The following is a 15228-nucleotide window of genomic DNA, read 5'->3' on the forward strand; positions in this document are numbered from 1 at the left end:
TAAATAAAATCTTAAAAAAAAAAAAAAAAAAAGGAAATGCTTGCCAGCTTAGGTCCACTTTTTTTTTTTTTTAATTGTCAGTTGATTAGACTAAGAGTGAACCTCTTGATAGAAAGTTAGTTCATTGGCTGGCCATTGGCTTTAGAATTTGAACTGAGAGAAGTAGAACTGTTCATAGTCCTCATGATAGTCTGCCTCTGCTCGAGCCTGGTATTTAACTTTTCCTTGGTATTCCTGAGACATCTCAGTATCCATTAATAACCTTTATTCGTTTTCCCCCGTGAGCACACAAGATGACTCCATTTCTCAGCCTCCTTGCAGTTTGGGGCCCTGTGACTCATTTTTGGCCAATGGAGTGTGGGCTGGAGGTTATACAAACCATTTCTGGGTCTGCCATGAAACATCCTGTGCATTCTTCCTGCTCTCTCTTCCTTGCCTTGAAGACTGTGGAGGCCATGAGTGGAGTTGGAGAAACAAGCATGAGTCATGTCATGGAGGATGGCTCTGGGGAATTGCATTTCGTGCATCAGAGTTAGTGGGAGCTAGAGATAAACCTCTGTTGAGTTAAGTCACTTAGAGCAGCCCTTCTTGAACTTTAATGTGCAAATAAATCACTCAAAGGTTTTGTTCAGGTGTAGATTGTGATTCAGTAAGGTCTGGGTTGGGTGTGAGATTCTGCATTTCTAACAAGCTAAAGCCGTTGGTTTGCTGATCACACATGAGTAGCAAAGACTTAAGAAAGGGGTAAATTAAATGACATATAGGGGTGTCTGGGTGGCTCAATTGGTTAAGCAACTGCCTTCGGCTCAGGGCATGATTCCAGGGTTCTGGGATCGGGCCCTGATTCAGGCTTCTTGCTCAGCAGGGAGTCTGCTTCTTCCTCTCCCTCTGCCTGTTGCTCCCCCTGCTTGTGCTCTCTCTCTCTCAAATAAAAATAAAATCTTTTAAAAAAAATAAATGACATATAGCCTACTGTAAGTACTCAGTAAAAGCACTTATCAAATGGATATTATATCGTCCTGAAATAGCACTGAATATGAAGAAAAGGAACTAGGGACTCTACATTAATAATCAAGTGTTAAATTATTCCTAAGTACATGTATACTCTTTCATGTATCATGGACTGTAGTTTAGTATTATATGTGCAGAAAGTACATGAAATCAGAACCTGAAGTTATTTTTATTTTTTATTTATTTTTTTAAGATTTTATTTATTTGAGAGAGAGAGAATGAGAGAGAGCACGAGACGGGGGAGGGCCAGAGGGAGAAGCAGACTTCCCACTGAGCAGGGAGCCCGATGGGGGACTCGATCCTGGGACTCCGGGATCATGACCTGAGCCAAAGGCAGTCACTTAACCAACTGAGCCACCCAGGCGCTCCTATTTTTATTTTTTAAATACTTTATTTATTCATTGAGAGAAAGCAGAGAGCACAAGTCGGGAGAGGGACAGAGGGAGAAGGAGAAGAGACTCCCTGCTGAGCAGGGAGCCTGATGCGGGACTTGATCCCAGCACCCAGAGATCATGACCTGAGCTGAAGGCAGAAGCTTTACCAACTGAGCCACCCAGGCGCCACAGAATCTGGAGTTATTTTTAAGATCATTTTGAATATAAACCATGATATGGCTGTTTGCAATTGTTGCATGTTCCTCTAGCTACTTTCCTGGAAAAGTAACCTCTTCCCATTATAATTAAATTTTTTAAAATACTTTTGTTTTGGAAATAATTTCAAATTTACAGAAAAGTTGCAAGAATAAGAATAGGACAAAAAAATCTGCATACTTATTACCCAGATTAACATTTGACATCATTTACACACTCTCTCCTCCCTTCCTCCCTTAAGCCCCCATCTTTATCCACATATACACACTTTTTTCTTTCTGAATCTGTAAGTTCCATATATCCTGGTCCTTTATCCTAAATACTTTAATATGTATTCCCAACAATTAGGAAAGTTATACATACCTCATTAAATTTATACATACTTCATAAAGTTATACATACTTCCTTAAATTTAACATTACCATAATACTTTACTGTCTGTATTTCAGTTTTGTCAAGTGACCCAATAATGTTCTTCATAGCATTTTCCCTTTTATTTTTATTTATTTATTTATTTTAAAGATTTTATTTATTTACTTGAGAGAGAGAATGAGAGAGAGAGAGAGCGCACAAGAGGGGGGATCGGGAGAGGGAGAAGCAGACTTCCCGCTGAGCAGGGAGCCCGATGCGGGACTCAATCCCGGGACTTCAGGAACATGACCTGAGCTGAAGGCAGTCACTTAACCAACTGAGCCACCCAGGCGCCCTCCCCCCTTTTAATACAGGATCCAATCTAGGGGTCAAGTATCGTATTTAATTGTCTTATGTTTGGCCTTCTTTAATCTGGAACATTCCACAACTTTTCTTTGTCATATAACACTGACTTTCCTTTTCCTTTCCTTTCTGTTTTAATAGAACTTTCTTAATTTTGGGTTTATCAAATGTTTCTTCATGGTTAGATTCAGGTTCTGTGTTCTCAGCTGTGATGTTACATGTGTTAATGTAACTTCAGTGTATCGCATTTGGAGGTTCACAGTGTTTAGCTGCCTTTCATGGGTGGTGGTAATTGTGATCACCCGGTCAAGCAGTTGTCTTGTTTTCCCTGTTCACAGTCCCTCACCTCCCAACTAATAATCTGTGGGAAGACATTTTAAGACCATGGAAATATGTTGTTCGTTAAAATTTCCTCTAGATTTAGAATCCATGGATGGTTCTTGATTGAATCTTTGGTATGATAAATGCTGGCTTTCCAACTACAGCACTCCCCCCACACTCAGCAGTTAGCATTCAGCTTAGCATTCTACTGTAAGCAAGAGTCCATCCTTCTTCCTCATTATTTGTTTATTATCAGTATGGACTCATGAATTTCCATTTTTTTTCAGTGGTTTATAATTAGTTGTGTACTTATTTTAGTGCTCAGATTATCGCAGAATTTTTTAGTAGGAAAGCTTTCAAATTGGATCCTCTGTCCTGTAACTTTTTTTTTTTTTTTAAAGCATTTCCTTACTTTGTTGCATAATAGATGTTCTGGGCTCATCCTGTAATTAGCCTATCCCACCCTGGAATCAGTATTTCTCTGAGGATTCCTGGGCTCTTTTAGTGAGGAATATTAGACACCAAGATCTGTTGCTAGGTGTGCTCACTGTTGCTGTGGTGTGTTTGCTCTTTGACCTTTGTAGCAAAGTAGGAAATATGCAGGTTCATGAAAATGTGCATACGTATATACACATATATGATTTAGAAATCATGAGTTCACACCAACACTTCCAAGTCAGATTTGTCTCCTTAGGGTTCTTTTTTGCCTTTCCTTGTTCCATAATTGTATATGTTTCCCATTGCGCCCTCCCCCCCCTTGCAGGTAGCCATGTTCATCATTTTCTGCTTTATCTTCTTTCTCTCTCTCTCTTTTTTATTGGTAAATATAAGCACATGTATGTGTTTTCTTATTTTCCGTTGATATACAAAAGGTAGCATACTGTATCTGCTCTTTTGTACTTGTTTTCTTCACTTAAAATATCTAGTGGAAATCACTCCGTATCGTATTTGTAGAGTCTTTTTCTTTTTTATAGCTCTATAATACTCTGTTTTGTGTATGTGCCATAGTTTCTAATTTCCTCTGCTTGGCCATTTATATAATTTCTAGTATTTTGCAATTGTGAATAATGCTGTAATGAATAATCACCTCGCACTTACGTATTTTTGTTTTGTTGCAGGTGTATATTCATGTAAATTCCTGGAAGTGGGAGTACTAAGTCAAAGTGTCAGTACCTATGTGGGGTGGTACCATTTTACATCTCTACTAGCAGTGTATAAGAGTACTTGTTTCCCTCAGCTTTGTAGACCGAGTATATGGTTAAGTCTTCGAATTTTTACCAGTCTGATGGGCAAGAAGTGGTATCTCAGTATAGTTTCTTTCTTTCTTTCTTTCTTTTAAAGATTTTATTTATTTATTTGACAGAGAAAGAGACAGCGAGAGAGGGAACACAAGCAAGGGGAGTGGGAGTGGGAGAAGCAGGCTTCTTGCGGAGGAGGGAACCCGATGTGGGGCTCGATCCCAGGACCCTGGGATCATGACCTGAGCCGAAGGCAAACGCCTAATGACTGAGCCACCCAGGCGCCCCTCAGTATAGTTTGAATTTGAATTTAAGTTGTATTATCAGTAAATTAAACATATTTTTAAAAAACCTTTATTTAATTATTTATTTTTAAAAGACTATTTTTTTGAGAGAGTCAGCAAGCGAGAGAGAGCACGAGCAGCGAAGAGGAGCAGAGGGAGAAGAAGCAGACTCCCTACTGAGCAGGGAGCCCGACATGGGGCTCGATCCTGGGACTCTGGGATCATGACCTGAGCCGAAGGCAGATGCTTAACTGACTGAGCCACCCAGGCACCCCTATTTTATTTTTTAAAAGATTTTATTTATTTCAGAGAGAGAGAGCACAAGCATGAGTAAGGGGAGGGGTAGAAGGAGAAGCAGACTCCCTGCCCAGCAAGGATCCTGATGTGGGCTTGATTCCAGGATCATGACCCGAGTCGAAGGCAGACACTTAACTGACTGAGCCACCCAGGTGCCCTGGTATGGATCTAATTTTATCATTTTCTAAATGGCTATTAGTCCCGTCACCATTTATTAAAAAGATTAGAGCAAATCACTGAGACAAAATCAGTGTTTGTATTATAGATCATATACTAATTGGCTCTAACTCTGGGCTTTCTACTCTGTTTCATTGGTCTGTATACTCATACACTTGAATCACACTGTTTTACTCATAGAGAATTACAGAGAATTTAATATCTAAGAATACTCATGTCATCTTCAGATAATGTAATCTTGTTTCTTTTTCAATTTGTATGCCTCTCATTGTTCTTTCCAGGCTAATATACTCTGAGTAATGCCTCCAGAACAATGGTAAATAGTAGTGGAGGTAGTTGGCATTCTTGTATTGTTCCTGGTCTCCCTGGGGCTTACTTATTACGTAAGGTTCTGGATTTAGGTCTGAGGGACATATATTTTATCATGTTAAGGAAGTGTATCCATCCGTTTCTATTTTCTCAGGAGTTTTTAATTAAGAATAGGTGTTGAATTCTGCCAAAGGTATTTTCATCATCTGTGGAGAGTCATGATTTTTTTTGTCCTAGACTTATTAATGTCCCACTATAAATTTACTTAAGAGAGACTAGAGAACCAACTTGTATGTAAGTCTTCTTATATTTCAGGTTTGCTTGCTTAGGTAAAGAGCATCATTAAAACAAAACTGTGTTTCTGGTTAAGCGACTGCTTTCGGCTCAGGTCATGTTCCTGGAGTCCCTGGATCGAGTCCCGCATCGGGCTCCCTGCTTGGTAGGGAGTCTGCTGCTCTCTCTGACCCTCCCCCCTCTCATGTGCTCTCTCTCTCGGTCTCTCTCTCTCAAATAAATAAATAAAATCTTTTTAAGAAAAAATGTGTTTCAATGAGAAATTTTAATCAGTGGGGTGTTTATGCAAATTATTTCCCCAACCCCAGTCTTGTCTAAAATTTTTTAACAGTTTAGCCAAATAAAGGTGAAGTTTTAAATTTAAGATGCTAGTAGAATCATGGGGTAGAATGTTTGAGTTGGATTGTATCTCAGAAACAGTCTAATCTGTAACTTTTGCATAACGAGTTTATTTTTTTAAAAGGCATATAGACAGTAAACAAAGTAAACAATCAGATCTTCACTTCTACCCAGTATTATCTGTCCTAGAACTGTTCCATTAAGTTCCGGTCTCTAAACATCTTAAATTTCAATAATCGTCCTCTTCATCAGAGTCCATGACTTTTCTTCTGTTGAATTTAACTGTGGTTTTCTTTTCTGTTTGTTGGCTTACTTTTTCAAGGATTTCTATTAAACCTTGTTCTGATACCTTCCCACTTAGTTGTCCATATCTTGCCATCTGTATGAGGTAATTCTCTACTGCTTTAGTTTGTTTGGACTTTACAAGTGCTAAGTTACTTAAGCGGGCCCGGACTGACTGATCCAGGACTTGGGCTAAGATACTGTTTCTCATTTCTGCTTCCCTGTGCTTTGCTTCCTGTTGTGCTGCATCGCCAGGATCCCCATGCTTCGCCTGCAGTTTGGCCGGCCTCTGCTTCCTCAGAACCTCCAGCTCCTCCTCAGCCATGGTGAGGCAGTCCGGGGTCGAGCCGAATCTGTAACTTTTGGACAAGAATAATCAATGGATGCTAAAATGAGTGGGCAAAAGTATGATCAGAAATAGGTATTTACAGTGGTGCCTGGGCGGTTCAGTCAGTTAAGCATCAGCCTTGGGTCAGGTCACGATTCCAGGGTCCTGGGATCGAGCCCCGCATCGGGCTCCTTGCTTAGCTGGGAGTCTGCTTCTCCCTCTGCCCCTCCCCCTGCCTGAGCTTTCTCTCTCAAATAAGTAAATAAAATCTTAAAAAAAAAAGATATTCACATAATTTTTAGTCTCCTTAGTAGATCCTTATTAAGTACAAGGGAAAAAATATAGTAACTTCACAGTAGATAAACTTGGCGGGCATCACTTTAACCAGGTGAACAAAGGTAATAACTCTAATAATATGACATATTGACATGGTATACTTTCTGATACCCACTGAGCAGGACACAACATCCGTTCTCTGATGTATAATATCAAAAATGTAACCTGAATTTAATCATGAGGAAACATCAGAGGAAACCAAATTGAGGGATAGTATACAGTAACTAGGCAGTACTCTGCAATTGAATCCAGGTGGTGAATGACAGAGAGATTGAAGAACCTCTTCCAGATTAAAGGACACCAAGGAAGCATGAAAACTAAAGCATGCAAAGTATGTTCGTGGATTAAAAATTGGACATTAGTGGGACAGTTGATAAAATTTGAAGTCTATAGATTAGTTAATAATATTGAATCACTGTAATTTGTTTTGCAATTAATACATTTATTAGATATGTTAAAGACTATACACTTACTACATTTTTTTTTTAAAGATTTTATTTATTTATTTGTCAGAGCACAAGCAGGGGGTAGCGGCAGGCAGAGGGAGAAGCAGACTCCCTGCTGAACAAGGAGCCCGATGTGGGACTCGATCCCAGGACCCTGGGATCATGACCTGAGCCGAAGGCAGATGCTTAACCCACTGAGCCACCCAGGCGTCCTGAGATTACTTGAGTAATCAAGAACTGTTACAAAAATGTACCTTATATTAGATGGTAAAGGAAGTTTAAAGAAATCTCAAGTAATAGCAGCTTTGTTCTCTGATTACAATGCAATAAAATTAGAAATTATTAGATTCAATGCTAATTTTTCGATTTTGATAATTGTTCTTTGATTATGTAAGATGTAAGCATCATATGATGTCCTTGTGAAGGACAAATGGAATTCTTTACTATTTCTTGCAATTTTTGTTATCAATCTGAAATTATTTCAAAATGAGAAGTTAAAAGGTTTGCTTTAAAGTAATTTAGTTGGGAGGTATTGGTGAGGGTATAGTTTGTATAAGATTAGCCATGTGTTGATAATTTTTGAAGCTGGTTGATGAATGTGTGGGGTTCCATTATACTATTCTCTACTTTTGGGAATGTTTCAAACTCTCTATGACAAAAGTAAAAGGAAAGAAAAGATGAACTGTCCTCAAGTGTCTGGTCATTCTTGATTAGTCATATTGAAGAATGAGGCACTAAAAAGTTTTAGGTTGAAAAATAACAACTCTGGGTGTTTGTGCAGATTCTTGCCCAGTGGGTGTCTATATATGTGGTCATCTGGTGTCTTCCAACTGTCAGGGTTATTCTCTTGGACTGGTCAGTTTTTCTACAAAGGGCTTATATCTATTTGGGGTTGGATCAGAGAAGCAGAATCACTGAATGACAAAGGATAAGGATTATAGAGGTTAGACCTTACATAATTTGGGAATTGGTAAAGTTGCTGTTGTCTCTGAATTGTGTGGGTCCTGAAATCAGTGGAGCTGGCAGAAGAAGCTGGATGTCATATCGGGGGGAAGCAAAAACCCATTGGAATCCAACTGGAACTAATGAGGAAACCTGTGTCTGTCACTGCCTTCCCCTGAATGACACCAGTGACCTGCAGAAATTGCTAATGCTCCTTGCCACAGAACTGTTCATGTACTGGGCCCCACAACTTGGAGAAGGTTCAGGAAGAGATACCATGGGAGATGGAGGAGCAGAGGGCCTGGCTGCTAGGCCAGGCCAACAAGGCAAGCCATTAGGTAGTGACCGTGTACACAGGCTGCAACAGTACCTGTACCCTACGCAAGCCCTGCACACCCTACAGAAGAGGATGATGATGGTTGCTTCACTTCTGCCTTCCAAATCGCACACATCTTTTTTGGCTAACCTTAATCCAGAGTCCTACAGAGAGGAAATTTTGGGAATTGTAGTTCCAGCTGGCTGTGTCAGTAGACTACAGAAGCCCCTGCAGTTCATCCCTTGTCACACATGCATGCCTCTTTAACCTTCCTTAACCATACTTGGCATCAATAGCAAGTTCATTCACCTAACTATCCTGTGCGCAACTGAAAGCACACGGTCATTCTCCAAGATCCATCTGTCTACGTTAGCCAAATCAAGTTAAATGAGGATGTGGGAGGAAATCACCACCTTTGCATCTTTCACATCATTGATGGTGGCAGGAAGTCCTCCAGAAATGCAGTATTGGTTTTGGTTTACTGTTTAGGTAGGTAATGGCAGTTCTAGTGGCTTCCACATGCACTTTTATACCATGCTAGTCATTACTGTATGGGTAGGGGATTAGAGGGAATTCTTTTTTTATTTATTTTATTTTTAAAGATTTTATTTATTTTAGAGAGAGAGAATCTCAAGCAGACTCCATGCTGAGCACTGAGCCCAAAGCAGGGCTCGATCCCATGACACAGATCATGACCTGAGCCGATACCAAGAGTCGGATGCCCAACCGACTGAGCCACCCAGGCGCCCCAAGAGGGGATTCTGTCAGTTGTTAAGGATGTCTGTTCCAGCTGTGTGTTCCAGCAGAATTAACTGCACGGTGGATTTGGGACCTATTGGACCCAGTTTGAGATAAATCTGAGCCAAATCTGCATTGATCCTCTGATTTCCATAAGCTGCTATTCCTGAAAGTTTGGACCAAAATGGTATTTTGAGTCTTTAGGAATTCACTCTAGTTCAGAGCCAGTATCTAGTAATCCTTCCAAGGGCTGCTTATGTCCTCTTCCCCAGAACAAAGTCATCCTTAATAAATGGCTGTTGATTTCTTTAGGGAAGCCTAGGTGGAAAATTTATAGTATCCATATTTAGCTCTGTGGTAGAATTCTTAAGGGAATTCCCTTCATTCCAGAGACTCTGGGTCTATGAAATGGCTCCAATCTGGGAATTGGTAGAGGGGCCACAACTTTACTTTTTTGGTGATTTAAATCATACTTCGAGTTTTTCCACTTAAACTAATCAAGACTTTTTTTTTTTTTTAAAGATTTTATTTATTTATTTGAGAGAGAGAGACACAGCGAGAGAGGGAACACAAGCAGGGGGAGTGGGAGAGGGAGAAGCAGGCTTCCCGCTGAGCAGGGAGCCCGATGCGGGGCTCGATCCCAGGACCCTGGGATCATGACCTGAGCCGAAGGCAGACGCTCAATGACTGAGCCACCCAGGCGCCCCTAAACTAATCAAGACTTTAATAGATTGCCCATCTGTTTCAGTTCTAGGGGCACTGATTTCTTTCTTTCTTTCTTTTTTTTTTTAAGATTTTATTTATTTATTTGAGAGAGAGAGAGAGAATGAGAGAAAGAGAGCATGGGGGGTGGTAGGGTCAGAGGGAGAAGCAGACTCCCCGCCGAGCAGGGAGCCTGATGTGGGACTCGATCCTGGGACTCCAGGATCATGACTTGAGCCGAAGGCAGTCGCTTAACCAACTGAGCCACCCAGGCGCCCTGGAGCACTGATTTCTTAGCCAATGTCAGAGATCTCTGCAGTTCAAACCTTTCTGGTTACTGTTTTGACTGCCATTATGGTATTCATTCCCACCTTGTCTTTGGTGATTAAGTGCTGCCACTTGGTCCCTGCCACCACAGGATCCGATCATCTCCTGCTCAATTTAGGGAGTCAGTTTGATGGCAGGAGTTACCACTTTTATTCCTGGCCTATGAAGGCTAGGCATCCCAGAGCTCTTAAAGGAGTCCAGGGTTCCTCTCATGAATATATTTCTCTTAGCTTGGTGAATGGAATGTTTTCTGGGTCCTCCCAGGGACATGGTTAAGGGTAAGCAGGTCTAACATATTAAACCCACTCAGCATTCTGATATCCTTAAGCCATCAGGAAGACCTCAGTACCCAAAGAAGTTTAGATGTTTCACCTTCATTTAGTGTAGGTCACCTTTAGGTCCAGCTTTCATTAAACCAACCAAGCAAACTGTTAGGCGTTCCTAGCTGCTTGAGCCAACCTGTTGAATCCACAGTTTCTGCTTAGCACACCCATAGCAATAAATTCAGCCTAATCCAGCATTATCTTCCATCTGAATCCAACACTCCAACACTCTTAGGATCCATACCCGTATGTGTTCCTCAAGTTTTTGTTGATATAAATTGGCAAAATCTCGCAATTCTTTTGGTGTGTAATGAATCTCCTAATGGGTTGCACTTTTTTTTTTTTTCAAAGATTTTATTCATCTGTCTGAGAGCATGCAGAAGCAGGGGTGGGAGCAGAGGGAGAGGGAGAAGCAGGTGTGGGGCTCAATCCCAGGACTCTGAAATCATGACCTGAGCCAAAGGCAGATGCTTAACCGACTGAGCCACCCAGGTGCCTGCACTTTTTTTTTTTTTTTAAGATTTATTTTAGCGCATGCACAAGCAGTGGGGAGGGGCAGAGGGAGAGGGAAGAATCTTAAGCAGACTCCCTGCTGAGGGTAGATCCTGGCTCGGGACTTGATCTCACAACCCTGAAATCATGACCTGAGCTGAAATCAAGTTGGATGTGTAACTGTGCCACCCTGGTGCCCCAATGGGTCGTAGTTTTCTGCTTTATTCTTTGGGGTCTGCTGGGACTTGAGTCTGGTCATAGATCTAAAGCACTGAGAGATGGTGAAGGTAGTTCCACAGCAGGTCCTTCACAGGGCACTTACCATAGGGGGAGACCATTGCAGGTTCTTTAGGCAAAGGGAGACCACCCTCTTCAGAGTGTTTTTACTGGTAGAGGAAATTCAACAGAATTTAGGAGTTCAAGGCATCAAATTTCATGGGTTTGCATCCCAAATTTAGGGTCCCATTCCTTACCAATCAGTTTCCTAACTTAAGAGTTAAAATGTGAGTTTGGAAATTCAGTCTACATTATCCTCTGTTCTTGGTACACCAAGTGTGGTCTGGGGATCAGCAGTATCATTATCAGTGGGAGCTTGTTAGCCTTGCAGAGTTTTGTGCTGCAGCACAAACTTATGGAATCAACATACATTTGCTGCTTATAATTTCAGGATATTTGGGGGCGCCTAGGTGGCTCAGTTGGTTAGCAACTGCCCTCGGCTCAGGTCATGATCCTGGGGTCCTGGGATTGAGCCCCACATCAGGCTCCCTGCTCAGTGGAGAGTCTGCTTCTCCCTCTCCCTCTGCTTGCCTCTCTGCCTACTTGTGCTCTTTCTCTATCTCTCTGTCAAATAAATAAAGTCTTTAAAAAATAATTTCAGGATATTTGTGTAACTTGTGTATTTACGTTAAATAGATGAATGGATTTCTGTAAGTATTACAGTTCTCAGCAGTCCAGGTATTTGATAAATATTTCCTTTGAATTTTTTTTGGATGTTGTGATTTGGTTTTATATTTAATTCTGTAAATACTACATCTAAAATTTTTTCGATTAAGTTTTAGATGATTTCCCCTTTCCATCTGGGGGCTCCCCATTTAGACTCTAAATTAGATGTGATGCTCCCTCTGGTGGACAATGGGGTTAAAAGCACACAGACATTTTTCGGTATAGTGTCTTTGTTTTCAGCTATTAAAACTCAGTATCCCTCAGTGATCATCTTCATGAGTGTCCTTTCCAAACTGTTCTCAACTTCTGACATTTACCATAGCTTTTGTTTTGAATTTGAACCAGAAAATCAAAACTTTGTCATAAATATCTATATAAAACTCATCATATTGAAAGAACAACTGGGCAAATTGATGTGGTAACAGTGTCTTAATAATGACTATGTTATTCACGTTAAAAGCAAAAACTCATGTTTGAAACTAGTAGTCAATTGAATTTGTGACGATTTGGGGGAGAATTGTGCCTATCGATCTATATTTACAATGGGATTTATTACTACAAAATATTTTATACAGTGAACCCCCCTTAAATTTTGTTGTAATAGGGGCGCCTGGGTGGCTCAGTCGTTAAGCGTCTGCTTTCGGCTCAGGTCATGATCCCAGGGTCCTGGGATCGAGCCCCGCATCGGGCTCCTTGCTCCGCGGGAAGCCTGCTTCTCCCTCTCCCACTCCCCCTGTTTGTGTTCCTGCTCTCGCTATCTCTCTGTCAAATAAATAAAATATTAAAAAAAAATTTTGTTGTAATAATTACTTGTTAGGATAAAAATAATAAATGTGATTGTGTGGAATAACCTTGTCTATTCTGTCTTGTTCTAATCTTAGAACTCAAATGGTTGCTTTTGCCGCAACTAGCTATATTTCTGAACAGTTCCTGAAAAGGCACATAACCCATGTGATAAACATCTTAGACAGTTTATTTTAAAAGTAAAAATTGGGGGACACCTGGGTGGCTTAGTTGGTGTCATTGGAGTCTTGATTTCAGCTCAGGTCTTGTGAGTTCGAGCCCTGCTTTGGGCCCTGTGCTGGGCGTGGAACCTACATTTAAAGTTGACAAAGTCATTATTGTTTAAATATAGTAAAATAAAAAAGTATCCTTTTTAAAAGTTAACTTGTTGCCATTTTATTTTACACATGACCTATTCATGTTTAATTTTGAGCATTTAAGGGTATTTATAGTTCTAGGTTAATATTGATTTTTTTTAAAGATTTTATCTATTTATTTGACAGAGAGAGAGAGCACAAGCCAGGGGGATCAGCAGGCAGGGGGAGAGGGAGAAGCAGGCTCCCCGCTGAGCAGGGAGCCTGATGCAGGCCTAGATCCCAGGACCCTGGGATCATGACCTGAGCTGAAGGCAGACCCGACTGAGCCACCCAGGCCCCCCCTGACTTTTTTATTCATTACTTTGGTTGAGAATCATAATGTTAGGAAGTACCCTGTTTTTTATTGTTTTGGTTTTGTTGTTAAGTCTTTGAGGCAAAATAACCAAAAAAGGGGGAAAAGTTAGTTTGATCAATAGATATAACTTCATAAAAGTCAAAAATATCTGTATGTCAAAGAACTGACTTATAATGGAGAAGCCAAGAAACTGAGGAAAATATTCACAACATAAAAAGGCGCATATCCTTAATACATAGAAATCATTTATAACTTGAAAGAAAACAGCTTACTTATGAAGGACTCCCTGCTTTCTGGGACTTTTTTCCTTTCTTTGTCTTTGTATAGTTCTGATCTTTAGGTTTTTAGAACCTGGGAGAGATTCTCTTCTGATTCATTGGTTCTCAATGTTGGCTACACATTGGAAGCACCTGGGGAGCATTAAAAAATACTGGTGCATGGTTCCCACCCAGACATCTGATTTAATTGGTTCAGAGTGTGCTTGAATGTGGAAATTTTAAAAGCTCCCTAGGTTATTCTAATGTGCAGTCTGGTTTGACAATGATTATCTTTCTTTTTCATCCTAATTGACCCCCTCCTTTGCAACTTTATATTCAAGGGCTAAGGTGAACTTGCTACAGCTGGGTTCGTTCAGGCTACAAATGATATCTGTAAATAGTTCTGTATGTTGAATTTCAAACTGGACATTCACATTAGCATGTTCTGTACATATTTAAATGACTGTCACATATAGGGCAGGCACATATTAAATCAAATTTTTTTTTTTAAAGATTTTATTTATTTACCAGAGAGGGAGAGAGAGATCGCTAGAGCAGGAACACAAGCAGGGGGAGTGGGAGAGGGAGAAGCAGGCTTCCCGCTGAGCAGGGAGCCCGATGTGGGACTTGATCCCAGGACCCTGGGATCATGACCTGAGCCGAAGGCAGATGCTTAACAACTGAGCCACCCAGGCGCCCTTAAATCAAATTTTTAATTGGAATGGTTGTGATGTTTCTCACAAATTTGATGAGTATCAAAATTTAATTCTTTTTAAAATTTTTTTATTTAATTATGTTAATAACCATACATTACATCATTAGTTTTTTTATTATTATGTTAATCACCATACATTACATCATTAGTTTTTGATGTAGGGTTCCATGATTCATTGTTTGTGTATAACGCCCAGTGCTCCATGCAGAACGTGCTCTCTTTAACACCCAACATCAGGCTAACCCATCCCCCCACCAGAACCCTCAGTTTGTTTCTCAGAGTCCATAGTCCCAAATGGTTTGTCTTCCCCTCCAATTTCCCCCCCCTTCATTTTTCCCTTCCTACTATCTTTTTTTTAACATATAAATAGTATTATTTGTTTCAGAGGTACAGGTCTGTGATTCAACAGTCTTACACAATTCACAGCGCTCACCATAGCACATACCCTCCCCAGTGTCTATCACCCAGCCACCCAACCCTCCCAGCCCCCGACTCCAGCAACCCTCAGTTTGTTTCCTGAGATTAAGAATAACTCATATCAGTGAGGCATATGATACATGTCTTTCTCTGATTGGCTTATTTAGCTCAGCATAACACCCTCCAGTTCCATCCACGTTTTTGCAAATGGCAAGATCTCATTCCTTTTGATGGATGCATAATATTCCATTGTATATATATACCACGTCTTCTTTATCCATTCATCTGTTGATGGACATCTTGGCTCTTTCCCCAGTTTGGCTGTTGTGGACATTGCTGCTATAAACATCAGGGTGCACGTACCCCTTTGGATCCCTACATTTGTATCTTTGGGGTAAATACCCAGTAGTGCAATTGCTGGATCATATGGTAGCTCTATTTTCAACTTTTTGAGGAACCTCCATACTGTTTTCCAGAGTGGCTGCACCAGCTTGCATTCCCACCAACAGTGTAGGAGGGTTCCCCTTTCTCCGCATCCCTGCCAACATCTGTCGTTTCCTGACTTGTTAATTTTAGCCATTCTGACTGGTGTGAGGTATCTCATTGAGGTTTTGATTTGGATTTCCCTGATGCCGA

At 40.7% G+C, this 15228-nt stretch overlaps 1 protein-coding gene and 1 pseudogene across 2 annotated transcripts in view; one reads left to right on the forward strand and one right to left on the reverse strand.

Moving 5' to 3' along the window:
- SMYD3 (SET and MYND domain containing 3) overlaps positions 1 to 15228 on the forward strand; it is a 647362-nt gene that overhangs the window by 9756 nt on the left and 622378 nt on the right. The window lies entirely within an intron of this gene.
- On the reverse strand, positions 5685 to 6202 carry LOC102734076 (programmed cell death protein 5 pseudogene; annotated as a pseudogene).

This window comes from Leptonychotes weddellii, chromosome 6, assembly GCF_054177405.1.
Source record: "Leptonychotes weddellii isolate Sample4059 chromosome 6, ASM5417740v2, whole genome shotgun sequence".
NCBI classification, from domain to species: Eukaryota; Metazoa; Chordata; class Mammalia; order Carnivora; family Phocidae; genus Leptonychotes; species Leptonychotes weddellii.